A 27,255-nucleotide genomic window follows, 5' to 3' on the forward strand; every position below is an offset into this window, starting at 1 on the left:
TTGTTTCCTTCATATTGAGGACAAACCTATGAGAGTTAAAGTGTCAACTTTTTTGTACAATTTGCAACAGCCGACAAAGAAAATTGACCTAGCCGTGTACACAAATATTTTGCACGAACTCAAGATACCCCCGCACTTAGTATCCAACACTCATGCTAAAAAGGTTCTCAAAGAAGTTTACAGCGATGAGGAGAAAGAAGAGGAAACCGAACAAATTCAAGGAGAATCAGAAAAACAACAAAGAAGCGAACAGAGCAGTGGAAGTCAAAGTAAAGCCTCCGGATCAAAACTGCAGAACCAAAAAATCAAACAAACAAAAAGACAGAGCAGGAGACGAAAGGAAAAAAATGGTCTAACTATTAAAGATGTGAAACTACTGGATAGACTCTATTCTAAAGGTCCAGCATCATTCGGAAGTTCAAAGCGATTAAAAGATTTCAGTAAACTACCAATGACAAAAGTCAAAATGTATTTGGAAACAAAACCATCCTTCACAAAATATCGTGCACAGCGGTTGAATTTTCCGCGATTAAAAGTAATCGTCAACGATCTGAATGAAATCTGGTCTTTAGATTTAGCTCATGTTGATAAACTTGCAAAGCACAATCGTGATGTTAAATATGTGCTCGTAGCAGTTGACTGCCTCTCGAGGTATCTACGTGTTGAACCGTTGAAAACAAAAAATGCAACAGAAACCGCAAAGGTCTTCCGAAACATGATCAAACACAAGCAACCACAAAAAGTTTGGGTGGATGATGGTACTGAGTTTTTGGGAGCTTTCAAAACACTCTGCAACAAACGAGGAATTCATTTGTATAGTACTTTCAGCGAAAAGAAGTCTGCGTTTGCAGAAAGAAACACCAGGTCACTTAAAAATATTATTTACCGATATTTGGAGGAAAAATGGACGTATTCTTATATTAACAATTTGGATCAATTCGTAAAAACTATCAACTCCCGTGTTAATCGTGTCACCAAACTTGCTCCTAACAAAGTTACCAAAAAAGATGTACCAAGACTTGTATCATTAACTGTGGAGACACGTCGCAGTCAAAAACCAAAACTTTACGTGGGTGATTTTGTTCGAATCGTTAAAAAGGAAACAATTTTCCGAAAAGGATACAAGCAATCTTTCACTGACGAAGTTTTTGAAATTGCCGGTATTCCGACGCTTAATCCACCCAAAAATATTCTCTTATTGATTCTAATAAAGAAATTATCCAGGGCAAGTTTTACCAGCCAGAATTACAACTAGTACGAGAATCTCCAAATCAAAATGAGTAGTGACCGTTTTGAGGATGAGTTCACAGTACACGTTATATCATCTGCTTCGATGGACATTTTCCAGGAAAAGACTTTAGCAAATTTCAGAAATTTTTTTAATGATGAAATTAATCTCACAGGAGACTGGAGAGTGGCTCTGAGTGAAATCATTTTTCCAACAAAAATTGAACACATAGTTAATGGAGATTTGGTTGCGTTCAGTCTCAGGGGATATAAGGAATCACAAAATCGCGCAACTGGATCCAACGTCATTTCACGACCCTACAATGGAGAAAAATTAGCGTTTATGGCTGGCACTTATGATACAGTTGCTCAACTTTTAGCAACTATCAAGAGAACAGTTGGACTGCCTAACTTCTCTTTCCGAGAAATCAAAAGCAGTGGGAAATACGAAATGATTTTTGGTAAATACGAGGGAATTATCTTTCCAAGTGAAGAAATACCCAGTATAATTGGCTTTAAAGGTATTCCAGATGGTTACGGAATTCATATTGGATACAAAATGATTCCCACAACAGCGAACCGATTAATGAAAAATGATGATACGAAAACCTATTATGGTGATTTTCCAGCAGACCTTTGCGCTGGAAAGCATTTAATTTTTATTTACACAAACATTATTGAGTATCAGTATGTGGGTGATGCGAAAGCACCATTGTTAAGAGTCATTGATTCAAAACAGCGTTTGGAAAACGGTAGCGTTTGTGAGTTGGAGCCCACTCACCGGATAGTTTTCACAAATTTAGATTACAAAAAACTACTTTCGAACACCATTCAATCAATATCAATTGAGCTACGAAATGAAACGGGACAGTTAGTTCCCTTTTCGGGTACTGGTAAAGTTATTTTAACACTACAATTTAAAAAATTTGGTGATTAAATGTATTCCTACTACGCAAATCAAGCATCATCATTGCCTCACTTTTCCGGTCACTATAGACAAAGAGGTAGTGGAATTCAAAACGCTTACGCGCTGGACCAAGGAAAACAACCAAACGCAAAACCACCATTTCACGAAAAAGAGTACCCAAAAGAAGTCGGTCGGACTTCTTCGCCAAAGTAAAAGATGATCGGTAATATGTTACCAGCAGAAGCAACGCATAGTTCGTTGGATTTATTCGAGAAACCAGCTCTCCTTGTTACATTTGATGGAAGTTTTTGTCAGAAATTGGACCGGTTTACAGCCCTAATGGACCAATGCTAGAGTTTGAAGTTGCAGGAGACCGCAACAATTTCATTGATCTCCAAAAAATTTTTCTTGAAATCAATTGCAAGATTGTACAGCCTTCTGATGCTGATTTGAAATATGACAACACTGCTGCTGCAGATGTGACTAAAACAGACGCGCCATACTTTTGCAACAATGTCCTACATTCACTTTTTTCTGATTGTACAGTATCTGCTAACGGTTTGAAAATTTCAAGTGCCAATGGTAACTATGCCCACAAATGTTTCATCGAAACCGAGTTTTCTCACAATAAAGATGCCAAAAGCACGTGGTTGGCATGTCAAGGCTATTCTTATGAAGCAAACCCCGGGGGAATTGCAGCATCCGAAATCACCAGACGAAAAACTTTAGTCAGAGCATCTGCTGAGTGTACATTTTACGGAAAGGTGGCGGTTGACTTCTTTACCTGTGATCGACATCTTCTCATTGGTGTAACACTCCGCATCTCTTTTCGGCGATCAATTGACAATTTTTCTTTAATTTCAGATGACGCTGCAAAATCCTACAAAATAAAAATTACAGGAGCTAACTTATATGTACGGAAAATGACGCTGAACGATGATGTTGTGTCAGCAATAGAAAAGACCCTGCTGTCCAGTCCAGCATCCTATCTTTACCTAGAAACGATTACTAAAACTTTTCTGGCTTCTGCCGGTTTGCAGAGCTGGAAGCAAGAAGATGTTTTTGGCAGAGAACCCATTAGAAGACTCGCCATTTGCTTAAACACGAACAAAGCTTTCCTCGGAAGCAAGCTGCTTAACCCATTTCACTATAGAAAATTCAATTTGGAACAAATTCGCATTTACCGTAATGGTCTTCCCGTTGCTGATAGTCCTATTTCAACTGATGATTCAAAACGTGTTTACTTTAACACTATGTCAGATCTAGCCTATATCGACAATGGACATGGAATCAGTCTAGAAGACTACCCAAATCATTTTATTATGGTTTTTGATCTGACAAGTACTCAGCAGGCGTCTCACGATTTTATTCACCCTGAACTTACAAACTGTTCTGTATCAATTGACCTAAAGTTTTCTGCTGCCTTAGCTCATAATGTAGAAATATTCATTATTGGGGAAAAAGCAAGTACCATTTATATTGATTCGGCGCGGAAAGTTTCAAAGAATCATATTTTAACAAACTAATGGACGAAGAGAACTTGAACTCTCTAATTCAGAGATGTTCGGAACTGAAATACAAATTTTGTGGAGTTTATGCGGCTGATAATTTTCCAACCAACTTAACCGACAACAGCTTCATTATAGTCAATATTTCAACGTCTGCATCAATTGGAACCCATTGGATTCTTCTCTGCCAAAAAGATCAAAAAATTATTTTTGCAGATCCTTTAGGCCAAATTCTATCGTCATACAAACACTTGCAGAGCAGAATAGTCTCAAACTTTAATGTTAATACCGTATATGAATTACTGAGAAACCAACCTATACAGAAACAAAACTCAATTTTGTGTGGCTTATTTTGTATTTATATTGCTCATATTATTTTCAGTGGACAAAAACTTGTAAAAATGAGTGATATTGATTTGCTTCGTTTTGCGCTTCATATGATGTTCTAACATTACTAACCTATATTGAAAATAAATTTTTTTTTCAAAATTTAATTTTTTCTTCATAAAGGAAACGAACACACAGAACATCAGAATCAATTTCCAACTTTCGATATCCACTAATAAAAATATCCATTACTTGACAAAAAGCACCAACATGCGGTCCAGAGAGAATCGATTGAAATCTTTTCAGAGTTTCAGTTGTTAGTTGATCAGTTTGAATTGGTTGATTTTTTTGCTTCGATGCATTTAATTCCAAACTTTTGTGTCCCGCAAAGTTTCGGTATAATGCAGTCAGGTTGTTGAAATTTGTTTGTGACGTTTTTCGTAAAAATTGGCAAACGCTTTTGAATGGAAGCAGTAGCGTCTGCTTTTGAGAATCCGTTTAAATTGCTTTTGTTGTACTCCACTGCCAGCAAGAGTTTTTGAAAAACATCTCCCTTTGCCTCCAGTGTATCCGAAGACGAGAACAGATACTTGAAAGTTGTAAAAAGACACGGAACTGAACACGGTTTTGTTTGTTTGAGAAAGTCTGCTGAGAACTCCGACACGTCGATAAGAACATGGTAATGATTAGTAGAATTGTAATCACAGTGGACACTCTCAAAATGCATGCAAAAGGCAAAGTTCTTGAGAGAAGAAAAATTAGGTTTTTCTTCCGATATGAAATATTTAAAGTTTTACTGAAACTGCTTGAAGAAACCCGGAGAACGCTCATACATCGCTTCCACCATTTTCTAATATATTATAATTAGTCTGAATTGTCGTGCTCGTCGTCTTTTTTAGTTTTACGTCTTTTCGCTGCTGGAGCTTTGTTAGCTTGATCGTTTTCAGTAGCTGTACCTACAGCAGCAGCCCGTATTTTTGCTGACCTTTTTGACAAAAGCTCAAACTCATCTAAAGTTAAAGTAATTCGTTGTTGAAGTTCATATTCCTTGTCAACTTTTTTAAATAGCTTGAGAAATACATAGGCACCCGTTTTTTTATAAGACTTCACTGTTGCGCGTATCAATCTTTTCTCTGTTCTAGAGATTTCAAAAGACACGTCTCCAAGCTCTGCGTCCTTATCAGCAGTAAATGGCATTTTCAAGAATTGTGTACTTAAACTGTGTCAAACTACCTGTTTTGAAAGAATTTTCGGAAATGATTTTTATTTACAAGTACTTTTAACACACAAAACACAAACAACACTTTAAATGCTTACTACTGATAAGAGCGCTCTTGGTTAACATTTAAGCTTCTGATTTGAATTTGAATGTAAGTCTAGGTTATAAAACTTGGCAATTTTGTCAAAATGTAAGACAAAACTCGTGACCCTCACTTAAACTGTTTTATTGCGTTGGTAATAAAGTTTATATTTGGATAATATTACTCAACATAGAGCAGGAACTAGTACAATTTAATGGAAAACAAATGTGACCTCTGGGTGTGTCCATAGATAAGAAAGAACTCACAATTACACAGCAAGCGTTTGATAGAAGGCTTTAGGCCTTTGATATAACACAGTCTATACTAAACAAAACTGGTTGTAAACTTCTTGCTATTGCATACATTATAAACGTTAGTATACATATCAACATAATAAAACTGAAAACTATTGTGTTTAAGTCTGTGTAGATAAGACTTTCATATACACTTTGCAACTAGTTACAAAAACATAAAAGTATAACACAGACAAGTTCATGTAGAGTAAACATTCACAATTGCAGTTACAACCCTTGAAGTGGGTGTGTTAAGTATTCAACAAATTTCACACACAAGTGTTGCTAACGTTGGTATTTGCCGGATTTTATTTATTCGTTTTAAATTCAAGACTATAGTTGTTCAGTTCTGCTCCATTTTAAAGAGAACAATTTGTAAAAGTGCTTTACAAATAATGTCTTACCACATTCTTTGCGAGTCTGAAGATTCTTGGGAGCGCAGTATTTTGTATCACACTCAATACGAAAACTACATAGTTTTTATACAGCAGAAGAAAAATAGCGAAAAAGGCTGTTGGAGATCAATTGAACATTGCATCATACCAAAAATGTTCGTGAATTTTGTTGCAACACTACCAGATAAATACGTATCTACAGAAGACAATGGCACGAAAACTGTGCTAACAGCTGGAGGATACAGTGTTCCTCGGAAAATGCACCTACTTTTCCCCTATGACATAGAGACACTTTCTCCAGACACAAAGAGACTTTTGTACCGGTACGATTTTGACTGTGTGCCTATTTTTGAGAATCAACTCGGCCAATTCCAGGCAATTGAAGAACTGGCTCAACTTTGGGGAATTCAACCTTCGCCAACTTCACCAGCTACTTCACCAATTGGATCACCGGCAACGAACGACCCAAGCCCCATTGTTACGCCGGAAACAACAGATACAAAACGAAAAACAGTCATCGCTTCAATCATGGACAAAATGTCTTGGAATATGGGGTCAACCGAGCAGTTCGAACCGAATTTCGATAGTTCTCTTCTTTCAGAGACAACTTTTGTGACACCAACGCAGAGTGCAGAGAATGCTACAGTATCCTTCGAAACGTACAGAACCTCAACCAACACAACACGCTTGAACTCAGAGACTCCCAAAGTATGCAATGCTCCACAGAAAAAACGTGCCAATCGAACACCACTTATAGATATATTTGAGGACGAACCTGAACTCGGAAAACTGAAACTTTTTGAAACTGTCACCATTTCTATGAACCTCTAAATAAATTGTGTGCTTTAATAATATTTTTTTTTGGTGTCAAAATGTAAAAAATATCAATTTGCATTTCTAATTTTAATTGAACATCATGATATCTCTTTTTTGTTTAGAGAATAAAACGGGAAAGAGAAGGCAGAATCAAAAAGTATTCCGTCAAATTGTTAGTTAGTGAACGTTGGAAGAAAATCTCATATGTTAAAACATAAAAACACAGCAAGCAAGCAAAGTTCTGTTTAAAACACATATTGAAGAATGAAAGATTTTGAAACAGTAAAAAGTCAATTTTTATATAAAGGAATTCTGTAAAAGTGCAAAAAATCTCACTATTTAAGTAGTTATAATAAACTTTTTATTTTATCCACCATATAGTAAAAAAAGGTTTTTAAATATTAAAAAAAGTCAATATTCATATGTAGGAATTCTGTAAAAGTGCAAAATTCTCACTACATAAGTAGTTACAAAAAACTTTTATTTTACTAACCATAGGGTAAAAAAAGGTTTTTAAATGGTAAAAAGTCAATTTTCATATGTAGGAAATCTGTAAAAGTGCAAAATCCTCACTATATAAGTAGTTACAAAAAACTTTTTTTTACTAACCATAGGGTAAAAAAAGGTTTTTAAATGGTAAAAAGTCAATTTTCATATATAGGAAATCTGTTAAAGTGCAAAATTCTCACTACATAAGAAGTTACAAAAAACTTTTATTTTACTAACCATAGGGTAAAAAAAGGTTTTTAAATGGTAAAAAGTCAATTTTCATATGTAGGAATTCTGTAAAAGTGCAAAATCCTCACTATATAAGTAGTTACAAAAAACTTTTATTTTACTAACCATAGGGTAAAAAAAGGTTTTTAAATGGTACAAAGTCAATTTTCATATGTAGGAAATCTGTAAAAGTGCAAAATCCTCACTATATAAGTAGTTACTTTTATTTTACTAACCATAGGGTAAAAAAGGTTTTTAAATGGTAAAAAGTCAATTTTCATATGTAGGAATTCTGTTAAAGTGAAAAATCCTCACTACATAAGAAGTTACAAAAAACTTTTATTTTACTAACCATAGGGTAAAAAAAGGTTTTCAAATGGTAAAAAGTCAATTTTCATATGTAGGTATTCTGTAAAAGTGCAAAGTCCTCACTATATAAGTAGTTACAAAAAAATTTTATTTTAATAACCATAGGGTAAAAAAAAGGTTTTTAAGCACTAAAGAAGTTCATTTTCTGTAAATAGAAGGCATTTAGTTATTCCACAACCATATTTATGGTTTTCACCAAATGACATTTGGTAAATGTGTTATCAGTACTAGTGGTAAATATCAAGTCCTTAATTTCAATTGCTTTCGACCTATCTTTGTCTTATATATAGCTACAATTTACTTTTGCACAATGATAAGATAGAGTGTCTTTCATGGAATTACTTTATGTTCACATGAAACACGCTGATAATAGCAGTTTAGAACAATTTTAGTCAATAGTATAAGAACACTGCCAAGTATTCCAGAAACCTAAAAGTGAAAACTGATAATAAGGTTGAAAATAGAACGGAATTTCGATACAACCCTCGAAGAGTAGAGAAAGTCTAAAACAACTTTTGTAGAAGAGTAATTTGAACACTTGAACTGTTTCCCGACACAAAAAAGAGTATATTGTAAGTATACTGCGTTAGCTGTGTTTCAGTTGTGGTAGATAACAGATATAACTAAAACTACACAATAAACTTTTACCTTGCATGGAAATAATGGAAATGTGTAGTTCTGAAACAAGAACACACCGCTTATTGGTCAAAAGTTAACATGGGTTAAAGTTGACCTACACTCCTACCAAGATTTGCGTTCCAAACCTGGCAAATGGTGTCAAAGTGCAAGCACATCCTTATAGGGAAATTTTTCTCGTGTAGAACACAACTTTCAACCAACTAACACTCCCTCTAATTGTACCAGTTAACTGTTGTTACAATTTGACTTTATTTGCTGAGTCGTTTTCTCAGTAAAGCAGTCAGTTGAATTTTCAAAAGAAAAAAATTGAAAAACTCAAAAATGACCCAACCGTGTGAAATTTGCGCAAAGGAACTGGCCGACAAAAGAAGCCTTCGAAGACACAAACAGCGCGTTCATGGAGTTCAACCGGAATTCCCAGCCTTGGAGTGTAGCACTTGTGGTTTTGAGACTCACAACATTCTGATAATGAACCAACACACCCGACGGGAGCACGGTGGAGAAGTCCAAAATCAGTGTGCCTACTGCACTCTGGTTTTCAACAACCAGAGTAACTTTCATCAACATCTGAAGAATGCTCACGGATTGCCTGTTTGGAACAGAGGCCAAAGCAATAATCCAGCAGTACCAGTACAGTCGGCAATTCGAGGTGCTCTGGAGATCTACGAGATTGAAGGTAATGATCACACTGACGTTTTGTCTTTCATGAACTCTTCGAGGTATCACATCAATGAACTTATACGTAAAAAGACTCTCGAAGTCCTCAGAAAGTTCAACTTTCTCTAAGCATTACACTCACTAAGGGGATTAATGAAGAAGAAAAACACGTAACAATTTACGCTAACGCTGAAATGCAAATTGTGTACACGGATGCTCTCTCCGAAGAGCAGTTCTTTGAGTCCGTGCAGCATATTGTCAACGTGGTTTCAATGTATGACACAAGTGGAAGTGGTTGGATTATTGAAATGGTAGAAAAACTCGAAATTCGATTTGCAAAATTCAACCCTATTCGGGGATCAACCTATATAGCACTTCCAGCTGAACTTAGCGCTCTAAAATGTCTGCTCAATATCCGAAACTTTAACGATCCAAACTGTTTCTTGTATTGTTTCACGGCTGCCTACCATTTGCAGGGGAAAGGTTGCCCCCTCACGCAACCTGGGGATCGGTACAGCAAAAAAACAAACCCCGCAACATACGCTCGCTCAAACCCTTTAACTCATCAAGCAGTAGGAGATTTCCCGATGTTGATGCCATTGACAAAATAAGCGCGTTTGAAAGATGTAATGAAGTAAAAGTGAACGTTTTTCGATACGAAAAGAAAAGTTTGTATCCTTTCCGAATTTCAAAGCACAACTCTGATTTTGTCGTTGATCTCCTACTGATAACTGATGGTGAACGTTATCACTACGTGCTGATAACGGACCTGGTAAACTTAGTTCGAAAAGTGCCAGGGCGACAGATTGATGCACGCGCAAAAATCTGTCGCAACTGCTTTCATGTTTGCTCGAACAACGAAACGCTTCAAAAACACGAAAAACATTGCTATCACTTCGAAACCTGTCAAGTTCTGCTACCTGAGCCGGACAGCAACAGTCTCGCTTTCAAAAAATTTCAAGCAAAAACAGCTTTTCCACTGGTTGTCTATTTTGACCTAGAGTCAATCATTGTTCCGGTATCATCAGTTGAACAAAACCCACAGACTTCAGGGACTCGTGTGTTGGACAAACACATTCCGAGCGGTTACTGTTATGTAGCCATTTCACATGGAAGTCCAAATTTGGAGTTCTTCCATTTGTACAGAGGTGCAGATTGCATGCAAGTCTTTGTGAAGCAAATGGAGACACTGGCAAAAGATATTTACGAGAAAAAGCAAAAACACAGGTACTTCACAGGAGCAGTTGGTCAAGCAAAAGAGCTTGCGACTCACTGTTGGATATGCGAAACTAGTTTTGCTGCGGACAACGAAAAAGTCTTGGATCACTGCCATTTCTCAAATCAGTTTCTTGGCTGGGCTCACCCAAAGTGTAACCTACAGCGCAGAACACAGAGCTTCGTCCCCATAATTGCACACAACTTGTCAGGATATGACTTGCATCATGTTGTAAAGAGTCTACATCACTGCTACCCTAACAATAAATTTTCAATGATACCTCAAACTGATGAGAATTATATCAGTTTTAGCTTTAAAGTTTGGATCAAAGATATTGTGAACAAAAATCAAAACGTCATACCCATATACGAAGAACTTCGCTTTATCGATTCTCTTCGCTTCATGCAATCGTCTTTAGATAAACTAGTTCAGTCTTTGCCTGAAAACAGTTTCGATATACTCGATAACCATTTTGAATACTGACCAAAATGATGTGAAACTACTGCACGGTAAAGGATTCTACCCCTACTCCTACATGGACACCTTCAGAAAATTCAAGCTAAAAAAATTGCCTCCTAGGAAGTGCTGGGTCGACAAACTCAAATCAGGAAAAGTGACAATAACCGAAGCTGACTACGAAAAAGCAAAGCTGATCTTCGAAAAATTTGATTGTAGAAACATGGGTGAATATCACGATCTGTACTTGACAGTTGACACCCTACAGCTCGCCTGCTGGTTTGAGCGGCTACGAGCAGTCTGTCTGGACTCGTACAGCTTGGACTGTGCTCAATATCTATCAGCACCACTTAGCGGGCGATGCCTTTCTGAAGATATGTCAACCCGACCTGGAACTTCTCACAGATCGCAACCATCTTGATATAGCAGAAGAATTGTTGCGAGGGGGTATGTCCTCGGTATACACAAAAAGACTGTCCACGCCAAACAACAAATATCTGGAACGTTTTGATGACACGCAAAAATCAACATATGGTCTCACCATAGATGCTAATAACCTCTATGGTGGGATCATGAAGGATTTCTGCTTGCCACTCAATTCCTTCCAGACGGACACAGAAGTGACGATTGAACAAATTTTGCAAACTCCAGATGACGCTGAATTTGGATATATCGTCTGCGTCGACTTGGACTACCCCGACTCAATACACGATGCTCACCAAGATTTTCCAATGGCACCCACCCGAGAACCTGTAGACAGCATGTGGTTGAGTAGTTACCAGTTGGACCTTTTGGAAGAATATCATCTCCCAAAAGTTTCAAAGTGCAACAAACTGCTTCAAACACTCTATGATAAGAAGGATTATACACTACACTATGTAACGTTGAAGATTTTTGAACAAAACGGCCTTAAAGTTTCAAAACTGCACAAGGTGCTCAAATTCAGACAACCAAAGTGGATGGCAAAGTATATCGAACTGAACACAAGATTGCGGCAAGCAGCAACCAGCAAAATTGCTGAAAACTTCTTCAACCTCATGAACAACTGTGCTTTTGGAAAGTGTTGTTAAAGCATGCGAAATCGAGTTAACGCTTTCCTGGTCCGAGATGAACGAGCTCTCCTCAACCACACAGATAAGTTTAACATGAAATCCTTTAAAATTTTGGCAGTCGTGACTACAAGTGTTTAAAAAACATGGCAGTCGTGACTACAAGAAAAACGAAAATAAACTGGGTGAAACCTACAATAGTTGGTGCTTCAATTCTGGATCTTTCAAAAGCATTCATGTTTCGATTTCACTACGAAAATATGAAACAGTGGTTCAAGTGTGAACTTTTATACTGTGATACGGACTCACTTACCTATGCTGTTGATTGTGATGACTTGTATGAGGAGCTAGCACGAGCAGAAGTCAACACAGAATTCGATTTCTCCAACTACCCTTCTGATAACGCATTGTACAACACAGAAAATCACATGGTAACTCTCAAATTCAAAGACGAACTGGCAGGGGTGGTAATGGAAGAGTTCTGTGGCTTGAAACCCAAAATGTATTCAATACAAACGAAGGGTATGTGTAACATTATATTTTATTAAAACAAATTCCAGTTTTGAAACTAACCAAATTCATGGAAGCGTCTTTTTAATATAACAGGAACATTGAAACCTAGATTAGGAAAGCACATAGATTAAAATAGAAAATGGATTGATTGTAATGTTCTTTCAGACTGTCAGAAGAAAAGTGCAAAGGGAATAACACCTGAGGGGCAAAAGCAACTAAAGCACGAAGTCTTCAGGAGAGTATTAAACAGCGGGGAAATTGTCAGCGTCAAAAATGTGACCATCAAATCAGAGAAACATGAGTTGATGACACTGGAACAAAACAGAGTTGCGCTTTCGGCCTACTGTGACAAGCGGTTTTACCTTGACCCAATAAACTCCCTACCATTTGGACATAAAAATATTAGAGGATTTGCATTTCACAATGTTATATTAAATGATTGAGATTGGGAGTCAGAAAACGAAAGCGACTTGGATTCAATTTCACAACCAACCCCGGAAAATGTGATATCTGAAAACAATAGTTTTTCTCCCCCCGATCCAGGATTCAATCAGCCTGATTATTCAGAAAGTGAGCTTGATCAAGATATTGTTGACTGGAATGAACCCTACGCAATTTCCCCGCCAGCCCTTGACAATTCTTTTCTAGAATTGGAAGCAGTTGAAAGCGATGCAAGCAATTATAGTGATATGTCTGATTTATCTTCAAGTAATAGTCTTATAATAGAACCAACACCAAAACGCAGACGTCTAGTATTATACAATTCAAGCAGTGAAGATAACTGATAACTTACATTTAGTTGTAGTTGAAGTGCATGGATAAATTATAAAAGCATTCATATAAACTAAATACAAATTAATGTAAAAATTGAAACTTTATTATAAAAAGAAGACAATAAAAAGGTTTCTCTAACGCCGTTTTATCGGGATTCCACGACGACTAAGAATAATTGCCATGGGGGAATGACTTTGCTGGGTAAAAACTTTGAAACAAATTTTACACCTTAAAACAGGGTTTTGGATAATTAGAGGGGGCGCAATAACTGCTGAATTTTCACACTGGTGGTATCGTGTGTCAATTAAACGCCAAATTTTCTGATTGCAGTTTCCACATTGATATCTAAAATTGTTGGGGTGTATTTCTTCAAAATGAGTAAAAAGATCTTTAGAATTTAAAAATTTGGAGCGACACAGAAAGCAGTCCAACAAGCAACGTTTTCGACTTGGTGGCATTTGGAATTCGTATTCTGGTATTGGGTGTGTAGGTTCTGTATAACTGTAGGTAAAATGTTGAAATGGGCCCAGAACAAAACAAGATTAAAGTACCTTGGCGCAGACATATGACGAATTAACTTTCAAAGCAAAAGCGGTGGTAGTTAAAATGGCTTCAAGCCCAAAGCGGCAAACCAGTCACGCAAGTGGAGGGAAAATGGTTTCCTAAGATTAGTTTCATGCATGGCAGGGGAAATAAGGAGAAAGAATTTCAAAGTGTCCCACCCTGTAGTTTGCCCAGGAAGACACTTGTGTCCCCCCCCCGTAGTGTTCACGGGAAGACACTTATGTCCCCCCCCCCCGTAGTTTGCCCAGAAAGACACATCACTACTCTTATCAGTTAGCTCATGTAACTTGTCGACCGTAAGACAGTCCATACGTTTAACAGGCGAACCTTATGGTTTGGCCCCTTGTTCTACCCTAGCCGGAACGACCTGTTCACGTGCACATTGGTCGAATGAAAAAAAAAAAAATTTATGCCTCCATATCTTTACTTATATGTTAGCTCATGTAACTTGTCGACCGTAAGACAGTCCATACGTTTAACAGGCGAACCTTATGGTTTGGCCCCTTGTTCTACCCTAGCCGGAACGACCTGTTCACGTGCACATTGGTCGAATGAAAAAAAAATAATTTCCATGCCTCCATATCTTTACTTATATGTTAGCTCATGTAACTTTTGGCCAGTCAGTAACCGCAAAACTGCGGAACAAATTACTGTGAACGACAAACGACTGAGAGATATGACAAATTGGCAGTGCTTTGTCGTGAAAGTGCATGCTTGAAAAAGCGCATACGCAATTTCCTCAAGACGATTAAAAGTTAAAATATACTCGTGGAGAAATTATGTGGAAAATTCATCAGCTTGCAGGGAATTCCTCGGAGCCCTTTTGTTTTATTTTTGATTATGTCGAACGGATTTTTATTGGGAATAGTGTTAAGTGATATCAATTACCTGGTTTTTTCGTGGTTTCGAACACAAAAATTTGACAGATTTTGGAAAAAAAAACTATTTTCTGAATTAGTTTTGGTTGTTCTGCTGACGTTGTGAACTCCGAGGTACGAAAATTCAAACAAAAGAGACAAAGAGACAATAAGGTGTGCTAGTTCAAGGCTTTAACTATCAGAGTTTTATCTCTAAATCACTCAAGCTAACAGATTTCAATTTATCGAGGCACGAAAAGTGGACAGGAAATTAGTCGTTTCAAAATAACATTGACAGATATAATTCAAACTGTCAACCATTTGAAGGACCACAGTCCGTCACAATGCTTAGCGTTATATATTTATCTCAAATTGTCATTATGGAACTAACACATGTGAAGAGAAGCCAAATCTGAATTATTGTTTTTGTTCCTGAGGTGCTTTCAATTTTTAGATACCGCTGATTTAAAAAAGCATTTCAAAGTGAAAAATTGGACTACAAATTGAAGGAACAAAATTTTTACATGGCATAGCTATTTAACATAACCAGCAGGCATTGGGAAGAAAAAATTCCACTCAACGTCGCAGTGACTGACGAAACATCACCATAGGTTAATTTTCTAGAATAGAAAAGTAATTTTCTAGAATATCGTTGTAGATAATGCGGAAATTATTCTTGTTTGCAATTAGAATCAATAGCTAGAAAACAGAATGCAGTATCAAAATTTTTCTAAAAAGTGTTTGCCTTGTTCAACAAAAACTGTCTGACTGAGCTAACGACTAGTGCTTATCTCAGAAAAGTTTTATTATATGTTTCAGGGTCAAAAGGTGATCAAAGAAATAATCTTTTCGAATTTTTGCCGGCCATTGGTTTGCTTAAGCAATCAGATGAATAGGTTCAGTGGTGTCCCTGGTTCTCCCTGACAAAAAATTGGTCTAAAAATTACTGATTTTACCTCTGGAAACAACTTGTCAAAATTGATTCAAATTGTCTACTGGGTGCAACAGTTGATTTCATAATTGCATTTCGGAATGCATGCCTGCAGTAGAACATAAACAAACCAATTTAGCTTCAAGTAAGCAGTTGGATTTTGCTTCTTCACATTAGTCAAAGATTTTAGAGAAGTTTTCGGTCAGCCGGCACATCGTCTGAGTGCAACAGTAATTGTAGTCATGAGAGCACAACAAAGTGATTCTTTTGTGGTCATCTTTTTTACTAGGTGCCAATATTGATATCATTACCTCATATGAAAGATTAAAGTTACTCAGAGGACTGTGAGCAAATTTCCAATTCCAATAAAGGCAATTACGTTGACCTGCAAATTTTTAATGTTCAAATATAGAAATATTGATTTGCTATTAACTATAGAACAGCTGTGAGTGCAAAAAAGACAACAAGATCGAACAACTCCGTTGAGGGCTGAAAAAGTAATTTTGTAGTAGACATGAAACACCCATTGCTGCCAAAATAGATTTAAAAAATGCAAACTTGAGCCGTAAAAATAAGTATTATTTGTTGAGAAAACTACACTGTGCCAGCATATTAAGCTGACAAGGAGCGCATTACACAAAAAGTGGCGCAAATTTTGCAGGAATAAGTCCAGTTTTTTTCTGCCTTTATTTATGAAGTTTCACAATAGGAATGTGAAACTTTTAAAGACTGCACCTGAATTTTTTAGTAGCTCATTTTTTTTTATCTTCATAGCGCATTGAGTGGGACTGTTGTTTCTGTTCACCATATCTGAACTTTCCCGTTTATCCTACCTCGGACAAATAAAACGTATAGTTTTGTCTAAATATAGCAAAGTTTACGTTTCACTTATTTTATTTACATTTTTCTTGATTTGCGAGATATTGTTTTCCGAAGAATTGTTTTCCCCTAGGAAACAGATCAGTTCATGTATAGGGTCAGTGGTCGATTGTTGAGCCCAATACACACCAGTTGTACGAATCATGCATTTGGAATGAATGTTACGAGTCTATTCAGTTCAACTTCAAGTTCAAAAGGTAAGGAGGAAGGCAAAAAAACAAATAGTTGTCAATTTTGGGAATGAGGAAATAAAAGTTAGGCGACAAAAAACAAGCTGAAAATTATGTATCAACTATGTACTCTTGCGAAAAAATACCTGTTACAATAAAGTCAGTAATTCACAGGATGAGATGTGCCACCCAGGACCCTAGACCCGCGACCCACAGGTGATTCTAGTCGTGGACAGGTGGGAAGGGGGGGGGGGAGAGTTGGTACCAGTCATAATTACGACACTGAAATCCTACAAGCTTCTAGGAAAAAAAAAATACTTGCAAGAACTTGAAAATGGATCATTTGTTTGTATTAACTCTAGCTTTCAAGAAGAATCTGCTATTTCTCTTACTATTTACTATTTACATATATAAGTAAATGTATGTGTATTCCAATTTATTTGAGCTGAAAAATGAAAACAAACTAAAGTTTGTTTAAAAAGAAGTTGCCGATTCAACATCAATTTGAATTTTAATCAAATACATGTGAATTAGTGCTGATCGAGGCGTAGTCTGTACAAAATCTTACAAACCCTACAACCAAACTACTATGGTATTTAAAAAAAATCTTTAATTCAGGATGCGTCATAATGGGAACATAAATCAAATAGTCGTAGGGCACGCCGAGACATTAAACAAATACTTCTGCTTAATGACATAATGCCCGCCATGGAATTTGAAATAAGTTATATTTATGACGATGACAGTGACAAACCACATTAATGTCAAAAAGTTCTATCTAAAAAGAAGTCAAAATCAATTTTTTTTGTCAAATAGTACGCTTGATTTCTTGATTTCGTGATAGCAACGCTAATATTTAAATACGGTAGACAGCTAACAGTTGGCGTTGCATAAAAAATTTTACCTTCTTTTAATTGTTAAAATTAAAACTACTTTAACACTGTTTATGAGTTTTTATTAGTATTTTCCGCCTGTTGGCTGTACTTTGAGTCAAGCTCTTCAAGAAATAGAATTTGTCCTCATCAGTTTTATGTAACCAAAACAACAATGGTCCTATTACGACTCTGAGGAGCTCCACATTTTGGATTACCGAACCCAAATTTCGTTAACCATTGTTCAAATATGGGTGGAAAATAAATAAATTTCATTCTGAAATCTACGGTCATTTTTGCAGAAGTGTTTTATGATCAAAAAAACAAAAGCTTTTTCTAAGTTAAGAAAACATGCCCAACTACTCTGAATGCTTTTAAACCGATTGCATCTCCAATTTTCTCGCAAAAATGCTATCAAGTCAGAATTTGAGGGCTCTAAACGAAAATCATATTGGTTTTCACTGAGAAGCTTAATTTTCTTAATGAAAGATATCAATTTCTTAGGAGTCACTTAAGCGCTTTGCTTATATTTTTTGTCAATTTTACCACAACTCAGACACAAAGTGTTTTTTTCGGAATTTATTCCGAGGTGTTTTCGATCAGCTGAAAAGAAACTAAAGTTTGTGAACAAAGAGTTGCTGAACATCAATTTGATTTTTGATGAAGTACACGGGAACTAATGTTAATCTAGGCACTTGAAATATCATTTCGTCAACAAAAGTTTAGTGTCACTTAATATACATATTAACGTATATAATTTAAGTGTTTTTCTCGAAATATTTGAAAAATGAAATGTATAGTTTAAAGGGTGTTCGAAATGCTAGAGGGTCCTAAAGTGATCTGAGCTGATCCCAATTGATTCAACCAACATTTTTTGTCACATCTGTTCTTATCGATTGAATTTCACACAGGTATCGATTATTTTTCGGCCAACGCTAATTGAGTATTATTTTATAAAATAAAGTTTGCTGCAGGTGTTAAGACCTTCAGCAGTACTTTATCTGTGTTGCTATTCGGTATACGTATATTTCCTAAAAAGAATTAAAATTTGCTTTGGGAGTTCAGCGAAAATTTGCTTAAGACGATATTCTATCATTGATCTCTAATATTTGAGAAATACTAGAGAAGTGAAAAAATTAAGAAAAACTGTTTTTCTTAATTAAGAAAAACTGTTTTAATTAAGAAAAACTGTTTTTCTTAAACTTCCAAAAACTTCGAGGGACACGATAGAACAGAACATTATGCGCCAGCGCACATTACCGAGCCGCCTTTCTAAAACTCCTGCTAGTCGAAGAGAAGAAAACTCCTAAACTCCTTTTTTGTTTACAATAAAAGCCATATCGTTTAAACCGAGAAAAGGCTTAAAAAAGTAACATACAAAATCTCAATAATTTGATTTTTAAAATCCTTTTCCTTTCCTTCCCGCGCTGTTAAAATGTACAATTTATTGCCACCCCAGGCTTAGGTGTGTTGTTTCACCACATAATGGTCTACTATGTATTGCAATTTTCTGTAACGGTTGTGGGAGGGAGGGTATAACGCACCAAAAGAGGAAGAATAACAAAAAAGATAACTATGCTGTAGTTGAGAAGACCAAACAAAAACAACAAAAAATTTGTATGATATCTTCGGTATGTCCGGTTTCAAACATAAGAAAGCTTTGGTATGTTCGGTTTGTTCACAATTGTCAGTTTCGAACGTATCAAAGGTTCGGTATTGTCGTTTTTGGACGCAAAAATGATTCGGTACGTTCGGATTCAGAAAAATTAGTATATTCGGTATTTTAACATAAAACCGTTTGAATTTTCTGTTAATAATGTATTAAGACGTTTTCATGGGTTTTTTGCTGGAAATTTAAGGGTACTCCTCAGAGAAAAATTCTGAAAGAATTTGCAAAATTACTGAAGTTTGTTCTTTAGCTTGTTCTCAAAACTAACCGAACGAAAATAAAATCAATTGTTACTTTTGATCACGCTTGTAGAACAATGATGCAAATTCTATTTTTTAATTCACATTCACTAAGTTTTGACATGCTTGCGCGTTGATCACAAGTTACAAGCAAAATTTTCGACGAATGGTTACGTTTGAAACTGAACTTGCCGACCGTTTCTCGTCCAGTCTGCTGGAAAACTCTGCTTTCAAAACCCAGAATATAACAGTTCGTCGGTATTTCACTCTATGATACCGCACCTCTTTTACTTTCAAAAAACAAATATGCTGAAAAATCATAAGAACTTTCGTCGTTTGTGGCTAAAATAAGACGACGATACCGACGAACTCTTAGGTTTTAAAACCAAAATTTTCTCAACTAGGGTGTTTACCTTTCGATTCAAATTGATGCCATTAATACTCATTTGAATAAAAATTAGTAGTGAGTCTGCCTTCCTCCCAAGATCACCAGTATTCTACATATTGGTCCTTCTTGTTCCCTCAACGCTTTTGGGATTTCTGCCTGTTCTTTCTTTCTTTATTCCTGTCGAAATGGGTGAGAAGATCTCATTGGGTGTGACTGTTCTGTTAGCACAAATTGTGGAACTTTTGGTTTTGTCTGAAATACTCGCTCCAAGTTCAAATAGTGACTTCCCAATATTCGGACAGGGAACTGTTTCCTCCTCCTCTCTTGAAAAGATTTTTTTGTAAGTCAACGGGAATAAGTGAGTGGGCGACTTCTGCGCCTATAGGGTTTCAAGCCCCTGGTAAGGTATGGGGATTATCTGTTACAAAATTAATACCATTAGAGGTAAAAAAATAGTTATAAAAACTGGCTCAAAAAGTTCAGTGAGCAAGAAGTTTTCAAATCAGAAAAACAGTTAAGTTAACAAGAATTCTATCAGGATCAATGCTTGTTAAAAAAGCAACTCTTTTCACTTCGTTAGTTGTTGTCACTAAAGTGCTTGTTTTTTGAACTTTACTGGGGTGAAATTCCACAATGGTGCAATATAGCAATTAAATGATGGTTTAACTTTACCAGCGGAAAGGAAACAGTTTTTTTTCGTCAGTTTGTCAGCTTGTCAATTGTGTTCACGGTTTCCGCAATTATAGAGTCAACTTTGGTCTGTTCTATTCGAAACTTTTCACCAAATTGCCAGCCTCCAAAGTTCGTTAAGAGAATAATCGATTCGAAGCTTGCAGAAATCCTTGGAGCTCATGAAACTAAAATGAGTTCACACGCAGCTGAACAAAATGCAAACTTATCCAAAAATGATGATGATTCCTCGCAAAATATGGAAAAGATTACCTGTTCAAAAAAGGAGGAGATTGAGCAGACTGAAGAATTGGAAAACGGAGAAAACTTGCCGGGACCAGGTGAAAATGACGTCATTATTGTGTCTGATTGTGACAATCAGTGGAAAGTGTTGTCGCTTCTGATAGACAGGGTGTCCGGGATATTATATTTAATTTTATACATTGTGGATGTGTGCTATCTATATGTGTCTATAAGTATTTAACAGATTTAAGTCCTTATCATGATAAAATCTGCAGTTCCTGACCAGTCAAGGATAAATAGTACATCTTACCAACCAAGACATGAACAAAACCCAGGGCCAGTTAAGAAGTATGCTGAATGCCTTAAAACAGTAGGCACGTCTTTTAAGGATAATGTAAAGATTTTCTCGCTCAATTGTAGAAGTATTGTTGGTCAGAACTCCACCTTAAAGCAATTAATGGATGATATGGGAAAAAACACAATTTTTGGCTTTACAGAAACCCGGCTCAAAAAGAATGACGATATCCGTTTTTGGGAAGTACGCAGTGAAAATTTCCTATGTTTCAGAAAAAATAGAAATCTTTCATTACATGACAAAACAAGTGGAGATGGCCTGCTGCTCTGTATACCTAGATCATTCAAACCTAAATATAGTACAGATCTTACCACAACCTCCGAAACACGTTTCGAAAGCATCTGGGGAGAATGTGAGTTCATTAAAAAAGTATTTGATACATATTTCGTACTGCCTGACCGAACACCTTTTTGAAATGTTTCTGTCAGAACTGTCTCTGGGAATTGACTGTGCTGCAGCTGAGAACAAACGAATAGTTTTGATGGGCGATTACAACATTGAATTTTTTCGGAAGAACGAAAAACGAAAATTAGAAACGCTATTTATTCCGTACGGGTTGGTGTTATGTATCACAAAGATAGGGACAAGACAGAATATCAACAAGACTGCATTGATTGATTATATCATCACAGAAAACTTCAGAAAAGGTTTTGTTACAGAGAGCATCTTGAAGAGTGATCATTACGGAACAGTTGCTATATTAAAAGAAAAAAATAATCCTGAAACGAATGCCAATCAAAAAACGTTCTTCGACAAAAACAACTATTCTAAAATAAAATTCCAGAAATATATTCCGAATTATATTGCAGTCTTTTCTGGATGTCACAAAATGAAACGAAATGATGTTCCAATTTTCTATCATAGCCAAGTAAGCAATAAATGTGCATACACCATTGACATCTTGTTTTGTGAGGAATGATAAACCAAAATTTTACCTGTATAGAAATATTTTCCTAACTGAAAAAAAAGTTTTTATTCAGAAAATGAAGCTTCCTTGTTTATAGACTTTATTGCTCTGAACACAGAAAAAGTCTTTGGAAATTTATTCAAGAAGTTAGGAACATTGAAAAACAACGAATTGTAATAGACTCTGCGTAACAGCTTCGGTGAGCTTATCACGGACGGAAAACATATTGTAAACCTTTTGAACTTCAAGTTTTCAGTTTTGGGGAATACTTTGGCGAACGAAAAAAAAATTGATAAAACATTGCTCTCAGCTGATACGGTTAATGCAAATCGATTTCTCTTCAAATATGTTACTTGCAAATAAGTCCATGATTTGATAAAATGCTTGAACGTGAACAAACCTTTGGGTCCTTCGAGAATTCCCGAGAATTGAAAGATGCCCAATCAGTCCTTGCTGAGCCTCTCTATTCTCTGATAACCAAGATTATTTCTGAGCCTTCGTTTCCGACTGACCTCAATAAACCTTTGGTCTTACCTCTTCATATAGAAGGAAACACAGAAGATCCCACTAACTATCGTCCAATATCAGTAACTGGCGCATTGGTAAAATTTTTTGGACAAGTTATAAGGAACCAAATTAATGACTATTTGTTCTCAAAAAAACTTGATGTCACCTAAACAATTTGGATATAGGAAAAAAGTGTCCATAACAGATGCCATACTACAATGTACGGAATAGATAAGAACAGAAATGGGTAAAAAGAATACAGTTTGTGGAGCATTCCTCGATCTCTCAAAAGAATTTGAGTCAATCTAACATGAAACACTAATAGGACAAATGAAATTTTTAGGATTCGGCGGAAGATCTACACAATTGATTAGATCCTATTTGAAAGACAGAACTCAAAAAGTAATTTTCTCAGGAAATGAGTCCGACTGGATTTTACTTAACAGAGGAGTGCCACAAGGCACAGTATTAGGACCATTATTGTTCACTTTTATGTGAATGATCTTCATAGAACTATTGATAATGATAAATGTCAACTAATCCAGTACGCCGAAGACACCTTCCTCTATTCTTCTCATACTAATGAAAATATAGCCAGAAGTTATTTGGAAAAAAAATATTGAAGAAATGTATTAATACTTCCAATCACATCAATTAATGATAAAAAATAAGAAGACAGAATATATCGTGTTTGCTCTATAAAAGCACGAACTTCATCGTATCTCAATGTTAACGGTGTGAACATAAGAGAATCGGAAAAATTTGTAGGAATAATTTTAGACAACAAATTAAATTTTAAAGAAGAGATCAAAAGAATACTATCCAGAATGGCGTGCAGCATTAAGTTCTTGAAAGATATAATGAACTGTTTTCCTATAAAAACTAGAGTAACACTATTGAACGCGCTTGTTTTAAATCACATTCAATACTCATCTTTTATGCTCGTTGGCATCAGAAAAATCTCATGATAACTTTAGAAAAACAATTTGATTGGGGAATTAAATTATTTTTCAAAAGCAAAAAGTATGATCGTTGGACTGATTTAAAAATAAAAAAATACAATCAAGCCTGTTGAATTCTTTCTCAAATATCGATGCACGTTTTTTTCTTGAAATATATTAGGAAACAATTACCAGCTTTTAGCAACAACAATGAATTGCAAACTTCCAATTGCAACCAAATTGCGAGAACAGGAAAAGTATATCCGGCTGTGAAAACTAATTCGGAATTCCTCAATAAATCCTTGATTCTGCAAGCCATGAAATTGTACAATGATGTGCCTTATGAACTAAGACAAAAACTCGATAAGGTTGAAAACATCAAAGATTTTCTGAAAAATTCTATTTCAAAGAATATCTGAAGGACCCAAAGGCATTGAAATACAGAAATTTGTTGAGGGACCTTTTTAAAGTTTTCATTGTTTTTAATTTCTTAGTATCCAATAAATTGTTTTATTAATTTAATATTCCAAAGGTTGTAAAAAATATTCTTATTGTTCTATGTATTTTAGGATTTGTACATTACCATTTTGTTGACACTTTTTTGGTATGTTTTATTTTGGAAATTAATGTTTTCTTTTTTTAAGACATTCTGGATGTTGATTTTTGTTTTAAAAATTTGAAACCGCTGAACAGGATCTTAATACGCCAAATTTTTATGCCGAATCATGTTACGATATTAGAATCTTTCAAATAAAGCCAAGATCTTGCAAGTTTAAAATCGATCAATCATCTATAATGTTATGAAAATGAATAAATCTTTTCCAGTACAACGGTTGTTTTGCGTAGTATTACGATATCTTACGATAACAGATACGGCGGCCACAAATTTTTTTCGACTTTTTCTCATTATGACATTAAAGATGCCATGATGAAAGTAAAGGTTAGAAGCGGACAATTAAATTGTCCTGTAATTTCAGGAACCATGATAGAAATTTAGAAAAACTGCGCTAAGAAATTCATTGTTTTCACTGCATTCTGTCTGAAAATTGTAAATTGTCGTTTCATAATTGGCAGAACCTAACCTTGAAAACAATTCACTCAACCACTATCAATGTTGGGTTTTGAATAAATTTCTACCAAAGAATCACTGCATCTAATAAAACAAGGGGAATGGGCATCGAATGTGCATCGAACAGGGAAATTTTAACCTATTAGATAACCATTCTTTTCAACAATCGCCAGATTGTACATGCTGAATGTTCTTTCGCAAGATCGAAAAGCAGCAATAAAAAGTTTCTCTATTATATAGACCTGTAGGTAAGCTTTTTTTCTTAACATCAACATCTGACAAAATATATTAAAAATATAATTCTGTTCTCTTTTCAATTCTATCTAAAACAATGGATTTCAAAGTATTTGAATTCAAATCTACAAAAAACTGCTTTTTCACATCTAAAAAACAACATAGCGTATTGCAGAAGAAAAGCCATGTCTCATTCTCATGACTCCAGTTGTTACTCAATTAAGCAAAATAAGCATTTTAGTTATCAGAGATATGCGTAATTTTAATTTCTTATCGCGCAAATTACTTTCGGGTCTTTTTCGTTTGTATCCCCATCTTAGTGGGTGCCTATTATTTGCAACCCCCAGACGCACTTGCTCTATTTTTGTTCCGACCCTCTTGAGGGGGGAGGAACTATATACTCAAATGGGTTTTTTTTGTTCAGTCAATTTTGGCCGATCGATATATTCACCGTAGAGAGTTGAGACTGGTATCATTAGAAAGCTTGTCCGGCGTAGAATATGGAATTAAAAAGATTTTTTGGATTTTCGTTTTTTACAGGGAGTTATCGAGGTTTAAACTTTTGAGAAAATAGAGTGAATTCCGTGATTTTATTCACATTTTCCGGAATTTTCGCCAATTTTCGACTACAGTTTCGCCAATTTTGCTAAAATTCGTTAAACTTTTTTTAAAAAATGTTTATTGGTTTTATTGATAAAGACAAAAAAATATTCTAAGCTATTTCTATTTTTATTTTGTCAAAGTTCAGAGTTCTTCATCAAAAACAGCACGAAATAAGTTTTTTTTAAGTCCATTTTGATTAAATTAGCAGGGAGTACACACCCAAACAACACCAACACATTCTTTGTAGACTCAAAAGGGGGCCATTTCTAATTCATCTTCGTTTGGGAGTGCTCCGTAATTAAAACTTTGCCGTTTTTTGCTAACTTTACTCGTTGAATATCAAAAACGCGGAATTTTTTTTGATTTTTTAACTAACAAAATATCTATATCTATAGCACTCGGAAAATTAAGTGTTCTTAAAAGACAAACAACATTAGCAAGGCTAGTTTTGGACCAATCGTGGACAGTTACAATCCAAACATAATTCGGATTGTAATCAGTCGGTCTTTTTATTAAAAAAATTCAATCATTTTTATATTATTTAAAAAAAAGAAAATTTCAAATCAAAGCTCGCTATTGATAGGTCAATTTGACTGCCTAATTAGCTCCAAATTACTTTGTATAGTTTATTACTTGACAGCTTATGGTCGTTTTGACTTTTAAAAAAAATTGGTTTTTAAATAAACAATGGCTTGTTGAAATTTGCCTTCATTTTTCACTTAATTTGGTCAACTTGTAGATTAGTGTCAGCAATGAAAGAATGCTTCCTCTTTCTACTGAATTTAAATCTAATCATTATTTCGGTTTTACGCTTTAAGTTATGGTTTTCTTCCTTTGATATTACTAGATTTAAAATTTTATTATATTTTTAGGTATTTGCCCATTTTCCATAATTTCTAAATTTGTCACATTATCATGCAATTGACATCTCATATATCACATTATTGACGTTCAAAATAGAGCACAATTGATAATATTATGATCCTTGAAGATGTAGATTATGGATTTAACGGCTTTGACACTACTTCCTTGAAGAATTTCAATGAATTTTTGATCCTTTTACTTTGTCTTTTGGTCGTACAATAACACGGTTATGGTTATTTTCCTGTACAATAACACGGTTTCATTGGTATTCATGGAACAATAGATGAGCAGATATTTAGATATTAGTAGATAACTGATGGCTTTCATTACTCTTAAACTAATTGTTTTCCAAAAAAAAACACGTTTTTACTTCACATTTTTGTTCATTTTTTTTCTGTTTGTTAACTAGTCTCGTTAATTACAGGCCAAATATGACATTTTTGTTGTGAAGGGAAGGTGTCAAAAGGGATTGGTGCAACAAAATCTAAGGTTTTTTAAAAATTCGTTATGGCTTTACTGGCTTCGACACGGGTTTCCCACATAAAAAAGTGAATTAATTTTTGATTTTAGTCGTTTTTGACGTTCTTTTTGTAGACGCAAGACATATTCAGGATAATTGCAGGTCTCAAGGGTTTCTCTTGGGAGAATAAAAGAACCTATTTAAAAATTTCATTTTGTATTTAATGGCCTTCATCTCCTTGGAAACACTTTTTTTTCAAAAAAAAAACAAGTATTACTTAATTTTGCATTTTTCTTTTTGTCTTCTTGTTACTTAGTTTCATTAATGAGAGGTCACATAATACTTTATTGGTGTTTGCCGAGGCTGCAGTCAAACATATTTCGAGGGCCAAAGTATGGCTTTACGGCTTCGAAAGAGTTTTCTGGCAAGTTTTAACGGTTTTTTTGTTTGTTCTCTATTTGTTTTTATTTTGTAACCGCATTAAAAATTGAATACCAAAAGTTCTTAATTCCCATTCCCGTATGTAGAATCAGTGGAAATTTTAAACCTATGGGAAATTTTACTTGATTTCCAATGGTTTTCATTACTTTGAAATTAATTGTTTTTTAAAAAAAATGAGCGAATTTTTCAACTTGTTTTCAACTGCTTTAACAGCTTTTGTTCTTTATTG

General features: G+C 35.3%; 1 long non-coding RNA gene across 1 annotated transcript in view; it reads left to right on the forward strand.

The window, feature by feature from the left end:
• LOC142343955 (uncharacterized) overlaps positions 1 to 19,992 on the forward strand; it is a 28,563-nt gene extending 8,571 nt beyond the window's left edge. Inside the window, exons 2-3 of the long non-coding RNA XR_012759231.1 lie at positions 16,492 to 16,592; positions 19,831 to 19,992. This is a non-coding gene — a long non-coding RNA (uncharacterized LOC142343955). The remainder of the gene's footprint in view (positions 1 to 16,491; positions 16,593 to 19,830) is intronic.
• Positions 19,993 to 27,255: the final 7,263 nt, after the last annotated feature.

The sequence above is a fragment of the Convolutriloba macropyga genome, chromosome 8 (assembly GCF_964194025.1).
Source record: "Convolutriloba macropyga chromosome 8, txConMacr16.3, whole genome shotgun sequence".
NCBI lineage: Eukaryota > Metazoa > Xenacoelomorpha > Acoela > Convolutidae > Convolutriloba > Convolutriloba macropyga.